Here is a 17,377-nt window from a genome sequence, read left to right on the forward strand (position 1 = left end):
TGTCCAGGGCAGGGGTCGGCAACCCGCGGCTCCGGAGCCGCATGCGGCTCTTTCAGCCCTCTGTTGTGGCTCCCTGTAACTTTGGAAAATAAATTGTTCTGCCTTTCAGGCGCGTTTCAATGCATTTTAATATCGAGAGTTTTATTGTGAAATTACCGCTCTTATTTTGACGTGTCACTTCACCGGATGTGCTGCTGGGGTTTTCCCCTGCTCTACATGAGAGCGCAAGGTTGATGCGGAGGAGATGGAGAAGCAACGCCTGTAGTTTCACATCGTTTTGTACTCAAGAATGGCAAGCCTGTATATTAAAGCTCCACTCCAAGAAAGACACGTCTTGTCTTTGAGTCAAAAGTACTCATGGCAGGGTAATACACGTTACACGCAAGAACACGACAGCAGGTCAGAGAGTCAGAGGAGTGACGTCTTGGAAAACAGGGCAGCGACTTACCGGAGAAAAGTTATTAGCTTAAGATAAATAGATAAATAGATTTTACAAGTCAAATAGACATTCGCAAAATATTGATTTCCAGCTAACATTATGTAACATTTGAGGTCCAGGAGCAAAAATGACATTAACCAGGTAAGATAAATATTAGTGGAAGGACACAATTTAAAAAATGAATCTAATTAGAGGCTTTGTAATTAATTAATCACGACTGATTAACAAGGGCATAGAAGTAAAAAAAAAAAAAAAGCGATATATGCAGTGTTGTCTTCATTTTAAATGCCAAAAGGATTTTGCGGCTCCCGGTGTTTTCTTTTCGGTGGGAAACGGGTCGAAATAGCTCTTTGAGTGTTAAAGGTTGCCGACCCCTGGTCCAGGGTGAGTAGTCGCTACCTGATCACAGGATTCCTGCCTGATGCCAGCTCCTAGCATCATATTCTGGGAGTTTATTTTTCTAATCTACACTGCAGGAATATGTACTACAGCATATGACACAGTCATGAAACAATGTTGACAACTAGAAAGTTGATTTACTGTTTTCTCCATTTTAACTTCAGAGACTCAGCAGATATTCATGACTACTGACAACACAGAACCTTAACCTTACCCAGAAAGCAAAAATCCATTGAATCAACATTGAGATATGGTCATGGCTTAAAATTGAATCAACATTGATGTCAGACATTGAAAATAACATTGAAAGTGCTCGTTATGATCAACATTGAAATAATGTTGAATTTTCAATCAGTCTCAACATTGATTCAATATTTATTCAACTACATCATTTTCAACATTGAAACAATGTGGAATTGTCAATTAATCTGAATATAGAATCAATATTGATTCATTTATAAATGCATTGAAATTACATTGATTCTACATTGCAACAATGTTATTATTAAAGGACCTTTACAGCACTTTTCAACCTTCATCTGTAGGTTTTAAATATGCTTCATGCAAGGCCAAAATAATCACTTTACTCTTTTGGGTGTTATATACTTCTGAAGGGGTTGCTCAAAACATGTGTACCAGTGACATGAATGCCATTCAAACATATGGCAGTTACTAGAATTAGTGAGCTTGATTTCACTGGTAGACAAGTTTAGAGCAACCCATACAGAACTAACAACAACCAAAAAAGTAAAATGTTTTGGCATGAATGAGGTATATTAAAAACATACAGATGAAGGGTGAAATGTGCTGAAATGGGCCCTTAAGTATGATTTACTACAGTGGTTCTCAACCTTTTTATATCAGGACATTTTTGGGGGGACCCCACACTTGCAACTGTCACCTCTCTGCGGCCACATTTGGCGTGCTGAACGTCAGATTGAGAACCACTGCTTTAATGCATTCTCTATGAACAAAAAGAAGAGACCATTCTATTTATTACTATTTATTTAGTAATTTGAATGTCATTTTGCTGCCTCAACAAACAGCTACAAATACTGGGCTCTCTGCCATTTCTCACAAATGTCTCACAATTTCAAACAAAACAGATGAAAGCAATAGTCCAGTGGCAAAATAAAAATTGACATGGGCTAAATAAGCCAAATATTTTTCAAGGTAACAGTTTTTATAGTCCCTCTTTGTGTTACTATACTTTCACTGCAGCTCAACAGGTAATCCTGGAACTATAGGATCCAGTTCAACATGAACAAAACAGACAGGAAAACAACTAATTCTTTTCTTTCCTTGGTACTCCGCCACTCCTCTCTGGTGCATAACGTAGCCACTTCTTCACAGTCTCGCTGTTTGGGAATTCCAGCAACTTGCGGTCAAATTGACGAACAGCCGCTACAAAAAAAGACTTGTTATAAAGGTGTGTGTCCATCTATCTATCTATCTATCTATCTATCTATCTATCTATCTATCTATCTATCTATCTGTCTGTCTATCTATCTATCTATCTATCTATCTATCTACGTGAGAGGAGGGGGGGGGCAGTGTAGTTTTTACTGTACTAGACTTTCACTCAGCCTTAAGAATGGATGCATCTCCCTCACCATGGAATGACTCATTTAACTATGTAGATTATGTTTCATTTCATGGTGAAGAAAATGCATCCAATCTTGATTAATTATGCTAATCAAATTTTAAAAAACATATAAATTAACTTCAGTATTTGCCAAATCCATTGCAAAGTAGTAAATCTACAGTAGTTTGTTGAGATGTAGGCTCACCAAACATGCAGTCCTGCAGTAGTGTGTCTTTGAAGGCCCTCTTCTGTCCTTTTCCTGCCCAGTTGAAGAGGCAGGCCAGACTGTTTGTCATGGTAGAGGATAGCATTCGCCAGATCATCATGTCTGAGTTAGTCCCTCCTACTAATGCCAGGCGGGTAATCTGAACAGAAAATGGAGAAATGGTCAGTGTGCAAGTGTAAAGTGTACCATGTCAAATGGACAAGGTATCAGCTCATTTTTTAATTACAAACTCAATGAATTTTAATCCCTTTTTATTTCATCTAAAGAAAAAATAAGACCATTACTGTGTCAAAACCAAACAACAAACAATGCCATCAAACAAATTGACAATCATTGGCTAAAAAATAGACAATTATTAACTAACAAAGAAATATTATCCTGCATTGTTCTGAGCATTTAGATCAGCCATTTTCACAATATTTCTCTGGCAAACACACAACCAAGTGAGAAACAGATTTAATCCCTCAACTCCAACAGACATTATAAGCCCTTATAATTTATTTCAAACAATAAATTTAAGGTCTTTATAACTTTTTAAAGATCCACAGCATACCTATGCCTGCAGAAAAGATTGAAGCCTCGACAGATTATAGAGAAAAAGTTTAGTGTAAAAATTATTCACCATCTTTTGACTGACTTTTTCCTCCTTAAGTTCAGCTTCAGCCTCGTCAAACTGCTCTTCATTGGCAGCACGATGGGGAAATTCTCTTCTCTCTGTGAGTCAGGTTCAGCCCCACGACTATTCAAGGTTGATCTAAGGTCCGTGATTTCAGTCTTTAAAAACTGGATGTCCCGCGACATTTGCTTAACCTCCATGAGTAGCTCTGTAAGCATCGTGGTGTTTTTATTGGCAGCAATGTCTGGAATAAAAACAATTGATTGTGCATTAAATTTCAAGGGCAGATTCAACTTTCTATCATTTAAAATTATACTAAGCAACTCAACAACAGCAGGTGGGAGTAGACACGCTGTTCCACCACAGTAATGGCGGAAGCTTGTAATGGCGATGCCCACAAATCAGCCGTAGGATTAATCTATACGTGTACATATCTATGCCGAGTAAAAAACAAACGTGTGTAAACGGGAACCTTAGGAGCTGAAAAATCAAACGCTGGATCATTTTAACATGTGGTGAAAGCATGTGGGCTCACAGAAGCTCTTAGTTCTGTGCTAACAGCTAACAGGCATGCTACAGCGGCTGGCTGAGCCTCTCGGAGTCGCGGGTTGGTTCTCGTTAACGGCAACGTGGTCGACTCGGTGCGGAGCTCTCGGTCAGCTGGTGGAGCAGCGGTCTGATGAGCATGACATCCGGGACATGTCCGGTTATGCGCGATTATGCTCAACTAGTGATGGTGAGTTGTGACGTTGTCAGGGGATGAAAAAAAGACACCTGATAATATTTTGATGCAGTGTGAAGTAAATTAAAAAATTACTAAACAATGCTTAGCCTGGCAGGGGGCAAGTAAAGCCTGGTGGCCCGCCAGGCTTATAATACACTGGGGGAAACCCTGAACCTTCAGCGTAGCGTCTGCACACAAACACACTAGCGTTAGCTAGCGTTATCTAGAATGCTAGCACTAGCTAATGCTAACAATGCTAATAAGCTACAACCACACGGTAATAATTCACAAAGTTGACATGCTGGAATTTTCAGGTGAAAATACATTATGTTCTTATTAGGACTTACCATTTTGTCTTCTTTTGTCACTCGAAGTAAAAGCCACTAAAAGCTGCCAACCGCTGCCAACTGTTCACTGGTTTGAACTGGTTTGGTCTCAGGAGAGAGCGTCTCGTGGGCGGGGGCACAGGTGCACAGCATGCCATACATTGAAACCATGTCTATTTAATGTTGACATTTCAACATTGAAAACCCAGCATCTATACAATGCTGATTCAACAACATTTTTTCAAATGTTGAAATGGTAGCTGTAATTAAATATTGAATAAACATAGATTTATCAACTTCAACCACAAATAACCAATTTCACCAAAATTCAACGTTGAATCACTGTATTTTGCTATCTGGGTACTGCTTTAATCACATGTAGGTTTTCTAAATGTTACATTAACGTGAATCAGCATCTCCACTGACAGTTTTATTAACTAAATGTACCACATTACACTGACACAACACACTTCAGCTGTTTACATGACACACAACACAAACATCGTTAGCTCAATGCTAAATTAGCTTTAGCCAGGCTACAACTGAGCAGCTAGCTCGGTTAGCATCACTAATTCACATTAAAACTAATATTTACTGGATGCTAACTCTTCTCTGGTCAACACACACACAAATAAACTCTATTGCCATCTGGAATGGCACACATTATATCTGACACTACAGGTTTTTATAAAATGCATTCAAACCAGCACTTAATGACATAAGGTAAAGGCAATGATGAAATGGAAAAATAAAAGGAATTAAAGCTGCAAGCAGCGATGGACGGGTCCTCGCATCCACGCTGGTCGGCGAATCCATGCACGTCCACCAGGTGGCGCTGTGACTGAGAGTGTGTGCTGGCCTCTGAATCACATCTGGACCAGAGTTTAATCACACGTAAAATTTCAGCCAGATTGGAGCATGTTCAGACTAGTTATACAGCATTTCCTGCCCATCCACCACCAGGTGGCGCTGTAACTCAGAGTGTATTTCAAACAGTGGATGTGATGAGGGCTGGACTCTGATCACTCATGAAAAGTTTCAGGCTGATTTGATCATGTAGAGGCCAGTTACACAGCATTTATTGTCCCTCCAACAGGTGGCGCTGCAACTGAGAGTGTCTGTTTTGATAACTTTTCCAAACCAAGTCCTGCTGTGTGGACTGACAAAATTTCAGGTCTCCTGGAATTATCCCCCAGGAGGTATTAACTCTCAAAAATGAGAAAAATCATCAAAAATCTCACAATTAATCCAAGATGGCCGACTTCCTGTTGGGTTTAGGACATGGCTCCAAGAGGCTTTTTTGTGCGTCCTGATGTGCTCTATAAGCCTCCCAAATTTCATGGATGTAGGTGAAACGTGCTGGGGGGGCTGTTTGTTAAAAATACTGTAGGGGGCGCTATAGCATGTGCAGTGCCGAGATGCATACAGTGTTGTTCCTTGGGTCAATGGTGATGTGTGTGGTAATTTTTGTGAGCATTGGAGTATTCCTAACCTGTCAGAAAGGGCTTTGTTTTTCATGGCGATATTTGGTTGCTACGGCAACAGCGTTGCATGAAATGTCACACCCTTCACAGTGTGTGATTGTCAAGAGGTGAAGACTCGACTGACCAATTTCCAGCATGATATCACCAAGTTTGGGGCCATTGTACCTGAAAATATAAGGCCTTAAACTTACTATTACCAACAGGTGGCGCTATGACTTTTTCAGAATTTATGAGTGTGGATGTGTTCAGACTGGACCTGGTATCTGGCATGTGAAGTCTGAGGCAGATAGGATGTTGTTCAGCTGAGATATGAATCGTTAAATTTTCATGGCGAAACATCGAAATTGGTTTGGCCGCCACAGACACGCCCTTTGATGACAAGTCACCATTTTCACTGGGATGCATCATCAATGTGTTTAGGCTGTTGTCACTGCATTTGAAGTGAATATGATCAACCGGGTAACAATAGGGCATGAAAGTGTAAAAGATGTCTATTTCCTGAAACCACAAGGTGGCGCTATGACTGTCAATGAATATCCCTATGTGGATGACATCAGGACAGGACTGTCATCATACATGTAAAGTTTCAGGCAGATTGGAACATGTTGAGAAGAATTAGACACCAATTCCTGTTTCATGGCGAAGGATCAGTTGTTTGAGGCTCCGCCATGGCCACACCTTTTGGCTTCTGGTTGAGTTTTTGATAACTTTTCATCAGAAAGGTCTGGTGCATGTACTGGCCAAATTTCAGTTCTCTCAGACTTATCCACTAGGAGCTATAAATTTTGACAAATGTACAGCAAATTCAAGATGGCCGACTTCCTGTTGGGTTTAGGGTGTGGCTGTGATTGACTTTTTGGTGTGTCCTGATGTGGTGCATATGCCCACCAAATATTGTAGCTGTAAATAAAACATTGTGGAAGTTGGCCTAATGACCACTTTTTCAATTTTGCAGGTGGCGCGATAGAGCCATTTTTCCACACATATGCGCAACTCCCATAAAATATCAAATTTTTCGCCAGTCCTGATGTGCACGCCAAATTTCACGCGTTTTGGTTCATGATAAGGCCCCCAAAAAGGCAATTCATTTGCCGGGAGAAATTAATTTTGACAAATTTACAGCAAATGGAAGATGGCCGACTTCCTGTTGGGTTTAGGGCGTGGCTGTCATTGACTTTTTGGTGTGTCCTGATGTGGTGCATATGCCCACCAAATATTGTAGCTGTAAATGAAACATTGTGGAAGTTAGCCTAATGACCACTTTTCAATTTTGCAGGTGGCGCTATAGAGCCATTTTGCCACACACATAAGCAACTCCCATAAAATATCAAATTTTTCGCCAGTCCTGATGTGCACGCCAAATTTCACGCGTTTTGGAATATGATAAGGCCGCCAAAAAGGCAATTCATTTGCCGAGGAGCGATTAAGTTTGAAAAATTTACAGCAAATTGAAGATGGCCGACTTCCTGTTGGGTTTAGGGCGTGGCTGTAATTGACTTTTTGGTGTGTCCGGATGTTCTGCATATGCCCACCAAATATTGTAGCTGTACATGAAACATTGTGGCAGTTGGCCTAATGACTACTTTTTCAACTTTGCAGGTGGCGCTATAGAGCCATTTTGCGACGCACATGCGCAACTCCCATAAAATATCAAATTTTTCGCCAGTCCTGATGTGCATGCCAAATTTCACGCGTTTTGGAGTATGATAAGGCCGCCAAAAAGGCAATTTACTTTACGGGAGAAAAAAAAAAAAAATAATAATAATTAAAGCTGCAAGTAGCGATGGACGGGTCCTCGCATCCACGCTGGTCGGTGAATCCACGCACGTCCACCAGGTGGCGCTGTGACTGAGAGTGTATGTCGGCCTCTGAATCGCATCTGGACCAGAGTCCAATCATACATGTAAAATTTCAGCCAGACTGTAGCATGTTCAGAGCAGTTATAGAGCATTTCCTGTCTATCCACCAGGTGGCGCTGTAACTCAGAGTGTATTTCACACAGTGGATGTGATGAGGGTTGGACTCTGATCACTCATGAAAAGTTTCAGGCTGATTTGATGATGTAGAGGCCAGTTATACAGTATTTACTGTCCCTCCAACAGGTGGCGCCGCGACTGAGAGTGTCTGTTGGCCTGTAGATGTGATCAGGATTGGATTGTGATCACACATGGAAAGTTTGAGGCAGATTGGAGCATGCAGAGGAGAGTTATACAGCAGTTGATGTTTCATGGCGAAGCATCAAAACGCTGATGGTCGCCATGGCCACGCCATTTGGCTTCTGGTTAAACTTTTGATAACTTTTCATCACCAAGTCCTGCTGTGTGGACTGACAAAATTTCAGGTCTCCTGGAATTATCCCCTAGGAGGTATTAACTCTCAAAAATGAGAAAAATCATCAAAAATCTCACAATTAATCCAAGATGGCCGACTTCCTGTTGGGTTTAGGACATGGCTCCAAGAGGCTTTTTTGTGCGTCCTGATGTGCTCTATAAGCCTCCCAAACTTCATGGATGTAGGTGAAACGTGCTGGGGGGGCTGTTTGTTAAAAATACTGTAGGGGGCGCTATAGCATGTGCAGTGCCGAGATGCGTACGGTGTCGTTCCTTGGGTCAATGGTGATGTGTGTGGTAATTTTTGTGAGCATTGGAGTATTTCTAACCTGTCAAATAGCACTTTGTTTTTCATGGCGATATTTGGTTGCTACGGCAACAGCATTGCATGAAATGTCACACCCTTGACAATGTGGGATTGTCAAGAGGTGAAGACTCGACTGACCAATTTCCAGCATGATATCACCACGTTTGGGGCCATTGTACCTGAAAATATAAGGCCTTAAACTTACTATTACCAACAGGTGGCGCTATGACTTTTTCAAAATTTATGAGTGTGGATGTGTTCAGACTGGACCTGGTATCCAGCATGTGAAGTCTGAGGCAGATAGGATGTTGTTCAGCTGAGATATGAATCGTTAAATTTTCATGGCGAAACATCGAAATTGGTTTGGCCGCCACAGACACGCCCTTTGATGACAAGTCACCATTTTCACTGGGATGCATCATCAATGTGTTTAGGCTGTTGTCACTGCATTTGAAGTGAATATGATCAACCGGGTAACAATAGGGCATGAAAGTGTAAAAGATGTCTATTTCCTGAAACCACAAGGTGGCGCTATGACTGTCAATGAATATCCCTATGTGGATGACATCAGGACAGGACTGTCATCATACATGTAAAGTTTCAGGCAGATTAGAGCATGTTGAGAAGAATTAGACACCACTTCCTGTTTCATGGCGAAGGATCAGTTGTTTGAGGCTCCGCCATGGCCACACCTTTTGGCTTCTGGTTGAGTTTTTGATAACTTTTCATCAGAAAGGTCTGGTGCATGTACTGGCCAAATTTCAGTTCTCTCAGACTTATCCACTAGGAGCTATAAATTTTGACAAATGTACAGCAAATTCAAGATGGCCGACTTCCTGTTGGGTTTAGGGTGTGGCTGTGATTGACTTTTTGGTGTGTCCTGATGTGGTGCATATGCCCACCAAATATTGTAGCTGTAAATAAAACATTGTGGAAGTTGGCCTAATGACCACTTTTTCAATTTTGCAGGTGGCGCGATAGAGCCATTTTTCCACACATATGCGCAACTCCCATAAAATATCAAATTTTTCGCCAGTCCTGATGTGCACGCCAAATTTCACGCGTTTTGGTTCATGATAAGGCCCCCAAAAAGGCAATTCATTTGCCGGGAGAAATTAATTTTGACAAATTTACAGCAAATGGAAGATGGCCGACTTCCTGTTGGGTTTAGGGCGTGGCTGTCATTGACTTTTTGGTGTGTCCTGATGTGGTGCATATGCCCACCAAATATTGTAGCTGTAAATGAAACATTGTGGAAGTTAGCCTAATGACCACTTTTCAATTTTGCAGGTGGCGCTATAGAGCCATTTTGCCACACACATGCGCAACTCCCATAAAATATCAAATTTTTCGCCAGTCCTGATGTGCACGCCAAATTTCACGCGTTTTGGAATATGATAAGGCCGCCAAAAAGGCAATTCATTTGCCGAGGAGCGATTAAGTTTGAAAAATTTACAGCAAATTGAAGATGGCCGACTTCCTGTTGGGTTTAGGGCGTGGCTGTAATTGACTTTTTGGTGTGTCCGGATGTTCTGCATATGCCCACCAAATATTGTAGCTGTACATGAAACATTGTGGCAGTTGGCCTAATGACTACTTTTTCAACTTTGCAGGTGGCGCTATAGAGCCATTTTGCGACGCACATGCGCAACTCCCATAAAATATCAAATTTTTCGCCAGTCCTGATGTGCATGCCAAATTTCACGCGTTTTGGAGTATGATAAGGCCGCCAAAAAGGCAATTTACTTTACGGGAGAAAAAAAAAAATAATAATAATAATTAAAGCTGCAAGTAGCGATGGACGGGTCCTCGCATCCACGCTGGTCGGTGAATCCACGCACGTCCACCAGGTGGCGCTGTGACTGAGAGTGTATGTCGGCCTCTGAATCGCATCTGGACCAGAGTCCAATCATACATGTAAAATTTCAGCCAGACTGTAGCATGTTCAGAGCAGTTATAGAGCATTTCCTGTCTATCCACCAGGTGGCGCTGTAACTCAGAGTGTATTTCACACAGTGGATGTGATGAGGGTTGTACTCTGATCACTCATGAAAAGTTTCAGGCTGATTTGATGATGTAGAGGCCAGTTATACAGTATTTACTGTCCCTCCAACAGGTGGCGCCGCGACTGAGAGTGTCTGTTGGCCTGTAGATGTGATCAGGATTGGATTGTGATCACACATGGAAAGTTTGAGGCAGATTGGAGCATGCAGAGGAGAGTTATACAGCAGTTGATGTTTCATGGCGAAGCATCAAAACGCTGATGGTCGCCATGGCCACGCCATTTGGCTTCTGGTTAAACTTTTGATAACTTTTCATCACCAAGTCCTGCTGTGTGGACTGACAAAATTTCAGGTCTCCTGGAATTATCCCCTAGGAGGTATTAACTCTCAAAAATGAGAAAAATCATCAAAAATCTCACAATTAATCCAAGATGGCCGACTTCCTGTTGGGTTTAGGACATGGCTCCAAGAGGCTTTTTTGTGCGTCCTGATGTGCTCTATAAGCCTCCCAAACTTCATGGATGTAGGTGAAACGTGCTGGGGGGGCTGTTTGTTAAAAATACTGTAGGGGGCGCTATAGCATGTGCAGTGCCGAGATGCGTACGGTGTCGTTCCTTGGGTCAATGGTGATGTGTGTGGTAATTTTTGTGAGCATTGGAGTATTTCTAACCTGTCAAATAGCACTTTGTTTTTCATGGCGATATTTGGTTGCTACGGCAACAGCATTGCATGAAATGTCACACCCTTGACAATGTGGGATTGTCAAGAGGTGAAGACTCGACTGACCAATTTCCAGCATGATATCACCACGTTTGGGGCCATTGTACCTGAAAATATAAGGCCTTAAACTTACTATTACCAACAGGTGGCGCTATGACTTTTTCAAAATTTATGAGTGTGGATGTGTTCAGACTGGACCTGGTATCCAGCATGTGAAGTCTGAGGCAGATAGGATGTTGTTCAGCTGAGATATGAATCGTTAAATTTTCATGGCGAAACATCGAAATTGGTTTGGCCGCCACAGACACGCCCTTTGATGACAAGTCACCATTTTCACTGGGATGCATCATCAATGTGTTTAGGCTGTTGTCACTGCATTTGAAGTGAATATGATCAACCGGGTAACAATAGGGCATGAAAGTGTAAAAGATGTCTATTTCCTGAAACCACAAGGTGGCGCTATGACTGTCAATGAATATCCCTATGTGGATGACATCAGGACAGGACTGTCATCATACATGTAAAGTTTCAGGCAGATTAGAGCATGTTGAGAAGAATTAGACACCACTTCCTGTTTCATGGCGAAGGATCAGTTGTTTGAGGCTCCGCCATGGCCACACCTTTTGGCTTCTGGTTGAGTTTTTGATAACTTTTCATCAGAAAGGTCTGGTGCATGTACTGGCCAAATTTCAGTTCTCTCAGACTTATCCACTAGGAGCTATAAATTTTGACAAATGTACAGCAAATTCAAGATGGCCGACTTCCTGTTGGGTTTAGGGTGTGGCTGTGATTGACTTTTTGGTGTGTCCTGATGTGGTGCATATGCCCACCAAATATTGTAGCTGTAAATAAAACATTGTGGAAGTTGGCCTAATGACCACTTTTTCAATTTTGCAGGTGGCGCTATAGAGCCATTTTTCCACACATATGCGCAACTCCCATAAAATATCAAATTTTTCGCCAGTCCTGATGTGCACGCCAAATTTCACGCGTTTTGGAATATGATAAGGCCGCCAAAAAGGCAATTCATTTCCCGAGGAGCGATTAAGTTTGAAAAATTTACAGCAAATGGAAGATGGCCGACTTCCTGTTGGGTTTAGGGCATGGCTGTAATTGACTTTTTGGTGTGTCCGGATGTTCTGCATATGCCCACCAAATATTGTAGCTGTACATGAAACATTGTGGCAGTTGGCCTAATGACTACTTTTTCAACTTTGCAGGTGGCGCTATAGAGCCATTTTGCCACGCACATGCGCAACTCCCATAAAATATCAAATTTTTCGCCAGTCCTGATGTGCATGCCAAATTTCACGCGTTTTGGAGTATGATAAGGCCGCCAAAAAGCCAATTTACTTTACGGGAGAAAAAAAAAAAAATAATAATAATAATAATAATTAAAGCTGCAAGCAGCGATGGACGGGTCCTCGCATCCACGCTGGTCGGCGAATCCATGCACGTCCACCAGGTGGCACTGTGACTGAGAGTGTGTGCTGGCCTCTGAATCACATCTGGACCAGAGTTTAATCACACGTAAAATTTCAGCCAGATTGGAGCATGTTCAGACTAGTTATACAGCATTTCCTGCCCATCCACCACCAGGTGGCGCTGTAACTCAGAGTGTATTTCAAACAGTGGATGTGATGAGGGCTGGACTCTGATCACTCATGAAAAGTTTCAGGCTGATTTGATGATGTAGAGGCCAGTTATACAGCATTTACTGTCCCTCCAACAGGTGGCGCTGCAACTGAGAGTGTCTGTTGGCCTGTAGATGTGATCAGGATTGGATTGTGATCACACATGGAAAGTTTGAGGCAGATTGGAGCATGCAGAGGAGAGTTATACAGCAGTTGTTGTTTCATGGCGAAGCATCAAAACTCTAATGGTCGCCATGGCCACACCATTTGGCTTCTGGTTAAACTTTTGATAACTTTTCCAAACCAAGTCCTGCTGTGTGGACTGACAAAATTTCAGGTCTCCTGGAATTATCCCCAAGGAGGTATTAACTCTCAAAAATGAGAAAAATCATCAAAAATCTCACAATTAATCCAAGATGGCCGACTTCCTGTTGGGTTTAGGACATGGCTCCAAGAGGCTTTTTTGTGCGTCCTGATGTGCTCTATAAGCCTCCCAAATTTCATGGATGTAGGTGAAACGTGCTGGGGGGGCTGTTTGTTAAAAATACTGTAGGGGGCGCTATAGCATGTGCAGTGCCGAGATGCATACAGTGTTGTTCCTTGGGTCAATGGTGATGTGTGTGGTAATTTTTGTGAGCATTGGAGTATTCCTAATCTGTCAGAAAGGGCTTTGTTTTTCATGGCGATATTTGGTTGCTACGGCAACAGCGTTGCATGAAATGTCACACCCTTCACAGTGTGTGATTGTCAAGAGGTGAAGACTCGACTGACCAATTTCCAGCATGATATCACCAAGTTTGGGGCCATTGTACCTGAAAATATAAGGCCTTAAACTTACTATTACCAACAGGTGGCGCTATGACTTTTTCAAAATTTATGAGTGTGGATGTGTTCAGACTGGACCTGGTATCCAGCATGTGAAGTCTGAGGCAGATAGGATGTTGTTCAGCTGAGATATGAATCGTTAAATTTTCATGGCGAAACATCGAAATTGGTTTGGCCGCCACAGACACGCCCTTTGATGACAAGTCACCATTTTCACTGGGATGCATCATCAATGTGTTTAGGCTGTTGTCACTGCATTTGAAGTGAATATGATCAACCGGGTAACAATAGGGCATGAAAGTGTAAAAGATGTCTATTTCCTGAAACCACAAGGTGGCGCTATGACTGTCAATGAATATCCCTATGTGGATGACATCAGGACAGGACTGTCATCATACATGTACAGTTTCAGGCAGATTAGAGCATGTTGAGAAGAATTAGACACCAATTCCTGTTTCATGGCGAAGGATCAGTTGTTTGAGGCTCCGCCATGGCCACACCTTTTGGCTTCTGGTTGAGTTTTTGATAACTTTTCATCAGAAAGGTCTGGTGCATGTACTGGCCAAATTTCAGTTCTCTCAGACTTATCCACTAGGAGCTATAAATTTTGACAAATGTACAGCAAATTCAAGATGGCCGACTTCCTGTTGGGTTTAGGGTGTGGCTGTGATTGACTTTTTGGTGTGTCCTGATGTGGTGCATATGCCCACCAAATATTGTAGCTGTAAATAAAACATTGTGGAAGTTGGCCTAATGACCACTTTTTCAATTTTGCAGGTGGCGCTATAGAGCCATTTTTTCACACATATGCGCAACTCCCATAAAATATCAAATTTTTCGCCAGTCCTAATGTGCACGCCAAATTTCACGCGTTTTGGTTCATGATAAGGCCCCCAAAAAGGCAATTCATTTGCCGGGAGAAATTAATTTTGACAAATTTACAGCAAATGGAAGATGGCCGACTTCCTGTTGGGTTTAGGGCGTGGCTGTAATTGACTTTTTGGTGTGTCCTGATGTTGTGCATATGCCCACCAAATATTGTAGCTGTACATGAAACATTGTGGCAGTTGGCCTAATGACTACTTTTTCAACTTTGTAGGTGGCGCTATAGAGCCATTTTGCCACGCACATGCGCAACTCCCATAAAATATCAAATTTTTCGCCAGTCCTGATGTGCATGCCAAATTTCACGCGTTTTGGAGTATGATAAGGCCGCCAAAAAGCCAATTTACTTTACGGGAGAAAAAAAAAAAAAAATAATAATAATAATTAAAGCTGCAAGCAGCGATGGACGGGTCCTCGCATCCACGCTGGTCGGCGAATCCATGCACGTTCACCAGGTGGCACTGTGACTGAGAGTGTGTGTCGGCCTCTGAATCACATCTGGACCAGAGTTTAATCACACGTAAAATTTCAGCCAGATTGGAGCATGTTCAGACTAGTTATACAGCATTTCCTGCCCATCCACCACCAGGTGGCGCTGTAACTCAGAGTGTATTTCAAACAGTGGATGTGATGAGGGCTGGACTCTGATCACTCATGAAAAGTTTCAGGCTGATTTGATCATGTAGAGGCCAGTTATACAGCATTTATTGTCCCTCCAACAGGTGGCGCTGCAACTGAGAGTGTCTGTTGGCCTGTAGATGTGATCAGGATTGGATTGTGATCACACATGGAAAGTTTGAGGCAGATTGGAGCATGCAGAGGAGAGTTATACAGCAGTTGTTGTTTCATGGCGAAGCATCAAAACTCTAATGGTTGCCATGGCCACGCCATTTGGCTTCTGGTTAAACTTTTGATAACTTTTCCAAACCAAGTCCTGCTGTGTGGACTGACAAAATTTCAGGTCTCCTGGAATTATCCCCTAGGAGGTATTAACTCTCAAAAATGAGAAAAATCATCAAAAATCTCACAATTAATCCAAGATGGCCGACTTCCTGTTGGGTTTAGGACATGGCTCCAAGAGGCTTTTTTGTGCATCCTGATGTGCTCTATAAGCCTCCCAAATTTCATGGATGTAGGTGAAACGTGCTGGGGGGGCTGTTTGTTAAAAATACTGTAGGGGGCGCTATAGCATGTGCAGTGCCGAGATGCATACAGTATTGTTCCTTGGGTCAATGGTGATGTGTGTGGTAATTTTTGTGAGCATTGGAGTATTCCTAACCTGTCAGAAAGGGCTTTGTTTTTCATGGCGATATTTGGTTGCTACGGCAACAGCGTTGCATGAAATGTCACACCCTTCACAGTGTGTGATTGTCAAGAGGTGAAGACTCGACTGACCAATTTCCAGCATGATATCACCAAGTTTGGGGCCATTGTACCTGAAAATATAAGGCCTTAAACTTACTATTACCAACAGGTGGCGCTATGACTTTTTCAAAATTTATGAGTGTGGATGTGTTCAGACTGGACCTGGTATCTGGCATGTGAAGTCTGAGGCAGATAGGATGTTGTTCAGCTGAGATATGAATCGTTAAATTTTCATGGCGAAACATCGAAATTGGTTTGGCCGCCACAGACACGCCCTTTGATGACAAGTCACCATTTTCACTGGGATGCATCATCAATGTGTTTAGGCTGTTGTCACTGCATTTGAAGTGAATATGATCAACCGGGTAACAATAGGGCATGAAAGTGTAAAATATGTCTATTTCCTGAAACCACAAGGTGGCGCTATGACTGTCAATGAATATCCCTATGTGGATGACATCAGGACAGGACTGTCATCATACATGTAAAGTTTCAGGCAGATTGGAGCATGTTGAGAAGAATTAGACACCAATTCCTGTTTCATGGCGAAGGATCAGTTGTTTGAGGCTCCGCCATGGCCACACCTTTTGGCTTCTGGTTGAGTTTTTGATAACTTTTCATCAGAAAGGTCTGGTGAATGTACTGGCCAAATTTCAGTTCTCTCAGACTTATCCACTAGGAGCTATAAATTTTGACAAATGTACAGCAAATTCAAGATGGCCGACTTCCTGTTGGGTTTAGGGTGTGGCTGTGATTGACTTTTTGGTGTGTCCTGATGTGGTGCATATGCCCACCAAATATTGTAGCTGTAAATAAAACATTGTGGAAGTTGGCCTAATGACCACTTTTTCAATTTTGCAGGTGGCGCTATAGAGCCATTTTTCCACACATATGCGCAACTCCCATAAAATATCAAATTTTTCGCCAGTCCTGATGTGCACGCCAAATTTCACGCGTTTTGGTTCATGATAAGGCCGCCAAAAAGGCAAGTCATTTCCCGAGGAGCGATTAAGTTTGAAAAATTTCAGCAAATTGAAGATGGCCGACTTCCTGTTGGGTTTAGGGCGTGGCTGTAATTGACTTTTTGGTGTGTCCAGATGTTCTGCATATGCCCACCAAATATTGTAGCTGTACATGAAACATTGTGGCAGTTGGCCTAATGACTACTTTTTCAAGTTTGCAGGTGGCGCTATAGAGCCATTTTGCCACGCACATGCGCAACTCCCATAAAATATCAAATTTTTCGCCAGTCCTGATGTGCATGCCAAATTTCACGCGTTTTGGAGTATGATAAGGCCGCCAAAAAGCCAATTTACTTTACGGGAGAAAAAAAAAAAAAATAATAATAATAATTAAAGCTGCAAGCAGCGATGGACGGGTCCTCGCATCCACGCTGGTCGTGAATCCACGCACGTCCACCAGGTGGCGCTGTGACTGAGAGTGTATGTCGGCCTCTGAATCGCATCTGGACCAGAGTCCAATCATACATTTAAAATTTCAGCCAGACTG

At 42.3% G+C, this 17,377-nt stretch overlaps 1 long non-coding RNA gene across 2 annotated transcripts; it reads right to left on the bottom strand.

Annotated features, from left to right (window-relative positions):
- Positions 1 to 5,813: 5,813 nt before the first annotated feature.
- LOC127534046 (uncharacterized) lies at positions 5,814 to 17,045 on the bottom strand. Of its 2 annotated transcripts, none has more exons than XR_007941975.1 (3): positions 16,453 to 17,045; positions 8,707 to 9,128; positions 5,814 to 6,055 (listed from the first exon to the last, which is right to left on the bottom strand). It is a non-coding gene; the product is annotated as an uncharacterized LOC127534046 (long non-coding RNA). The 2 variants fall into 2 exon arrangements; XR_007941976.1 differs by lacking the exon at positions 8,707 to 9,128 and adding an exon at positions 11,358 to 11,779.
- Positions 17,046 to 17,377: the final 332 nt, after the last annotated feature.

Source organism: Acanthochromis polyacanthus, chromosome 5, assembly GCF_021347895.1.
Source record: "Acanthochromis polyacanthus isolate Apoly-LR-REF ecotype Palm Island chromosome 5, KAUST_Apoly_ChrSc, whole genome shotgun sequence".
In the NCBI taxonomy this organism is placed as follows: Eukaryota; Metazoa; Chordata; class Actinopteri; family Pomacentridae; genus Acanthochromis; species Acanthochromis polyacanthus.